The sequence below is a fragment of the Castor canadensis genome, chromosome 16, assembly GCF_047511655.1.
Source record: "Castor canadensis chromosome 16, mCasCan1.hap1v2, whole genome shotgun sequence".
Lineage (NCBI taxonomy): Eukaryota > Metazoa > Chordata > Mammalia > Rodentia > Castoridae > Castor > Castor canadensis.
This window is the reverse complement of record NC_133401.1, coordinates 8,364,835-8,370,852: the sequence shown is the minus strand read 5'-3', so window position 1 is coordinate 8,370,852 and position 6,018 is coordinate 8,364,835. Positions and strand designations below refer to the sequence as shown.

Below are 6,018 nucleotides of genomic sequence, written 5' to 3'. Positions count from 1 at the left end.
CACGTTAAGCCAACAGTCAGCGTGACGCGATACGTCTTCAGAACCGAAAGCGACGCCGTCGCGCCGAGAAACATGGCCGCGCCCGATGTGCCTTTTCACACGCGCCGCCATCTTTGATGTTTTTCCGTTTCGTACGGCAGAGATAACAGAGAAAGAACTAACGGATCGCCGCAGAACGCAGGACGGTGGCCCTTGTTTGAGTGGGTTTCTGGCACGGAGAAGGAAGGTTCGGAACATGGGGTCCGAAGCTTTATGTTATTACCTAGAAATGTCACTCAAGATACTATGCTGTAGCACAATGAACAATCACCTGCTGGAAGATACCATAGGGAACAGAAAAAGCCATTGAAAAGAAGGGATTATGAGAAAATCAGGAAAATGGAGAAATCATGATGGCACATCCGTTTCATGGAGGGTGTAGAGGCCAGGATGGGACTCGCTTCTGGGTGAAATCCCAAGCAACACTGAGAGACATCACAATGGTATCCACAGCCAGAAGGGTGGTAAGACTTTGAACCATCCTTGGAAATACGGTGGAAGTGAAAGGGGGGAGACATAAGGTGTCCCTTCTGACGGGCTGGTGGAGGGAATGGAGGCTTGAATCCCCATCAGTTCCCTTAGCCTTCACCCCAACGACCTCAATAAAATAGTAGGCAGCAATAATACTACTAATCGTATGTTTAATAGGGTCAACGTGACCCTATCTAAAGAAAACTTTGCTGTTTTTCTGTGCTTGGAAACTAAAATGTAATTGATAATGATGTCCTTACTATGTAAATGAAGCCTTAAATCCACATTCTGACTCTTCTATTAGTTTCTATATGGAAATTCTGAAGCAGTGAGAGCCCCCTTGACTTCCTCCTACTCCCTTTCTTAGAGTAGGGATGGGGTGTACAGAAAAACTTTTCCATCTGCCCGTGAACGTCTTCACGTCTGCCCGTGAGATACTGCTTCTAGCAGGAAGTTCTATCTGACTGTTGTGGGAGAGTCTGTGCTCCACCAGTTCCAGCAGGTGAGGAAAGTGTTTTGAGGGAACTCAACCTATGCTCTGATGAGGGTATGCTGACCTTCAGGCAAATTATGTACCTCGTTTGAACTCATTTTAAAAATACGGCCAATTGCTGTTTGTGTAGCTCAGTAGTAGAGTGCTTGATTAGCAGGCTCAAGGCCCTGGGCTTGACACCTGCAGTTGAAAAAAACAGGGCCATTAAAGGAATGGATTTTGTTTATCTTAGGTAATAATTCTTCCTCCAGAAGATGGTCCATGAAAAAACTCTTGAAAGTCCATCATGAACACAAATTTATGCTAATTTTGGTAGTAATCTGGTAATTTTAAATTACTTTTTTTGTGGTACTGCGGCTTGAACTCAGAGCTTTCACTTTGAGCCACTCTGCCAGCCCTTTCTGTGATGGGTGTTTTCGAGATAGGGGCTTGCAAACTATTTGTCTGGGCTGTCTTCGAACCACGATCCTCCTGCTGTCTGCCTCCTGAGTAGCTAGGATTACAGGTGTGACAGGCACCCAGCTGGTTATGTTTTTGTTTTTTTTAAAGGCAGCTTATCTTTTAATTTATATGAAAATATTTATGATATTAACTTTTAAGACTCCACGAAGGAAGGGCAGAGTTGAATGAAGTAAGAATAAAAAATGTTGATAAATGTTGAAGCAGGATAAGGTGTACATAAGAGTTCATTATTATGTACTATCTTTTTTAGTATGTATGAACATTTCATAGTAAAAATTTAACTTCAAAAGTAAGGATTAAAAAAGATGTACAAGGAATACTTTTAAAAAGACATCAAGTGTGGTGGCAAAATTATTCAAATACAGATGTCGATGCAAAGAATACCAGCAGGCTATGCTCACATATATGAAAGGATAGATAGAACTATACTTTTTTTTTTGCAGTACTGGTGCTTGAACTCAGGGCCTTCACCTTGAGTCACTCCACCAGCCCTTTTTTGTGATGGGCTTTGCAAGATAGGATCTCATGAACTATTTGCCCTGGCTGGCTTCAAACTGTGATCCTCCTGAGTAGCTAGGATTACAGGCGTGAGCCATCAGCACCTGGTGATGGAAATATTTCATAAGCAGTATACCAAAAAAGAATTAAATGTAAAAGTCTGATTGTTTTTACTATGTTGAACAGGGCTGGGGTGTAGCTTAGTAGTGGAATGCTTGCCTGGCATGTGGAAGGTTGTGGTTACAATCACTTTGGCAAATAGTGCTTCAGTATCTTATAAAGTTGCCATTTCCATAAGCCTATACTACTGTGAGTCCACTCCTGAGTGTGTATCATAAACTCTTGCACATGTTGTCCAGAGCACATGTACAAGGACATTTATGTCAGCAGTTTACAGAGCAAAAACTTAAAAACAACCCAAATGTCCATCAACAGAGTAAAATGAGTGAGCACTAGTCACATATACCAATAAGAAAATTTGGAGGGGATAGTGTCCCTTAAAAAATTCATGACGACCCAGGACTTCAGAATGTGACTTTATTTGGAAATGGGGTATTTGCAGTTGAAATAAGTTTATTGAAAATGAGGTTATAAGATTAGGGCAGACCCTAAATCCAATGGTTTGTGTCCTTGTAAGAAAAGATAGTAGGGCCCAGCCATATTTGCAGCATTTCCTACATGTGCAAGGCCAGTGAGGGTTCTTGCTGAGGCTGTTCTACCTCTGGGCAGAAAAACTATTGAAGCAAATTAGTGTGAAATTCTGAAGTTCTTGGAATATGAAATGAGTATTGCTGCTTATTTTAGCATGCATGATATAGCAGGGTTATGTGACATCATTAGGATCTGAAAGACACAGGTTACCTTACCTATTAAAAAAGAAGCATTCTTTGGAAAATTTCAAGCCTCTGCAGCCTCTGAAAGGTATTCTTTGTGGCTCTGGAGGCTGTTGACTGCCACAGAAGCAGGCTGTTGGTTTATTAACCTTCAGCCTTTAGCACTGACTGGGAAGTCACATGGAGAATTCTCAGAAATTGGCTTCTGCTTCTCCCTTGCCATAAAGCTATAGCCTTCCACCATCGCTACAGATGGAATAGATGCCTTTCTATGAAACCATTTGAGTTTGAACCATAGCTCTACAGTCATGAGGAGAGCTCAGTTTATGAGTCTCTGGGATGGGGTGGACACTGATCACAGCTGCCAGGTCACAGTGGTGGGAGCTATTCATGGTCCTCAGGACTTTGACTTGGCTTTGATGAGAAGAAGGCCTACATGATTTCCTATCAACCACCCTGATGCGAGAAGCAATGTTGAGGCTCCTCTTGAAAAATAAAAGTGTGGATAAGCATGCAGACGTGCTAGTTGCCCAGGAAACTCAGGGGCTTTCAGAAAGTGACCAAGAAGAGATGTGTCATGATGTTGTCCTTCTCTGTGTCAGAGTGTTAATTCTCCGTAGAGAGGAAGTCACGAAGATGAAACAGCTAAGACCTCCACCGGGCAATTGAAAAGATGCCAAAATCAAAGCAGCAGTGTTTCCGAATATTTTAACATGTCTCGTTACATCAAGAGGGCTGGAGATGTGGCTTAGTGAAAGAGTGCTTGTCTAGCACACACAAGGCGCTATGTTTGATCCCCAACACAGCAAGAAAAAACAAAAAAAAGTAGAGATCATTTGTACAGTTCAGTGATCTAGTTTGCTGTGCCTTTTTATCAGAAAAATGGAAACAGAGTGAAACGTGCTCTTAAAACAGTGAAGGAGTTCCGTGTTTGTGGGTTTTGTACTCTGAATTCTAAGTTATTGAAGTATAGCGGATATATAAATAGTATTACTACTTGCCAAGAATCACGAGGAGGAAAAATTTAAGCCAGCCTGCGTGTGGGCGCATGTACCTGATCTCTTTGGTCATGATTTATGTAGCCTTATAGCCTCTAAGCTGGTCTCAAACTAATGAATGGTTCCTTGGGTCATAAGTGGGAAACAGGGATGTGGTTAGGTGCTTGTTCCTAGACATGTGTGTGTGTGTGTGTTAGATTTTTGACATTCTGTAGACATTTTTGAATACAGAAATTTTTTTACCCCCTACTGAATCCAAAAGTACCAAAACTAAGATTTAAGGTTGTGTCTCACAAGTACTGTTATTCAGCCATTTCTAGTTGTCTTTTGTTTTAGCTTTTTCAAAATTGAGCATTTCTCTCTCTCTCTCTCTCTGTGGTTGATTAGATGAGACATCTGATACACACTTGTGGCTCAGTTATAATGGTTGTCAAGATAATCAAATAAAAATACCACTCAGTGATCATGGTTGAATGGTTGGTAGGCAGACGTGTGACCAACAATGACTTCACCTCTTTCTGCTAGCACATTGTGTAGACTTTTTTTTGTTTCAAATGACTCACATTAAAGATGAATTGAAAGACTTTCAAAAGAACAGGTTTGAGAAACCTCAGTTCAATACATGTACATGACCTTCTTATAATGCAACAGTTCTGTTGTAATCATGTATTTTATATGGTATTTAGAAGTTATATTTTTTATTACAGTCAAATATAATTTGGTCTCCAAAAAAGAAATGAGTAGCCATTACTGAATGTGCTAAAATACTCATCTTGTATTTTAATTTTTAAAAATTTCTCAACATATTATAAATTCTGGTCTCATGAAGTACAAAAGTGCACATCAAAATTCCTATATCATATCTATAGTCATTTGACGGCATGTAAAGCTGCATATGGAAATTTTTTGTTCCTAAGTCCACCAAGCAAAACTCTGTTCCAAACACCTAGACATGCACCATGAGAAAAGCAGTGTACCATAATCTTAAGATGTCTTCTGACTCACCAGAGATCAACTTATGCTTCAGATGATTTTGTTCTATTTCTTTGAAACTCTACCTCTCTTCATGAATCAGATTAGTTTCTGACAATGTCTCTTGCAAGAACATCGTGGATAATATATTTATTCATTTGTACTTTGAGTAGAGGTTGCAGAACACCTTGGAAAACAAAAAGCAAATTATGAAAGATTGTGAAGATGATGGAAAAAATGAATACAAAATACAAATTCCCAGCCAGGTGCTGGTGACTCACGCCAGCAATTCTAGCTACTCAGGAGGCAGAGATCAGAAGGGTCACAGCTGGAAGCCAGCCTAGGCAAATAGTTCAAGAGACCCTATCTCAAAAAACCCTTCACAAAAATAGGGCTGGTGGAGTGGCTCAAGGTGAAGGACCTGAGTTCAAGCCCCAGTACCACAAAGAATTACAAGATACCGAAGTAAGTGTCTCATATTCAATAGCCAGATTATGCTGTTATTTTACAATGTATAATAAAGGGGTCTCTACTGATTTTTCACCACTTGTAAAATAAAAGGCTGAGGTGTGGCTCAATGGGAGAGTGCTAGACTAGCATGTGCAAGTCCCTGGGTTCCATCCCTAGCAACACAAAACAAGAACAAAAAAAGAAAAGATGCCCAGAGATAAGTATCAATGGATGTTCTGAGGTTTAAATGTTTTCCTATTGCAAATGATGCTTCTATAAACAAACACTCTTAACCATGTCGTTGGTGACATGTCTGTTAGGATATAACATAGGACTTTCACATCTTCATTTTTTCTAGAAAATGACACAATATTTCTAGAACAGCACACAGAGTTTCACTTCTCCAGGATTAAACAAAAAATCTAGCATTGTAATAACTGCTCATCAGACATTTTAGCATTTGTCAACCTGAGGAGCATAAAATTAAATTTCCTTGTGGTTTTAACCTGCATCTCCCTGATTACCAATGAGTTCATTATGTGTTTATTGACATTCAAGTTCCCTCTTTGATGAAATCTCTTACTTCCATGCTCTTCTTTTTCTTTTTTTCTTTTTTTGGCAGTACTGGGGTTTGAACTCAGAGCCTCATGCTTGCTAGACAGGCACTCTACCACTTAAGGCACTCTGCCAGGCTGTTCTTTTTTTCTATTCAGCTATTTTTTCTTATTAACTAGGAATTATTCCTATATTTGGGATATAAGTCTGTTAATTGTGTGCTTAGAAATGTCTTCTCAAAGCTTTT

General features: G+C 39.9%; 1 pseudogene; it reads left to right on the top strand.

Annotated features, from left to right (window-relative positions):
* The first annotated feature begins 85 nt into the window (after positions 1-85).
* Positions 86-4,074, top strand: LOC141418189 (outer mitochondrial transmembrane helix translocase pseudogene; annotated as a pseudogene).
* Positions 4,075-6,018: the final 1,944 nt, after the last annotated feature.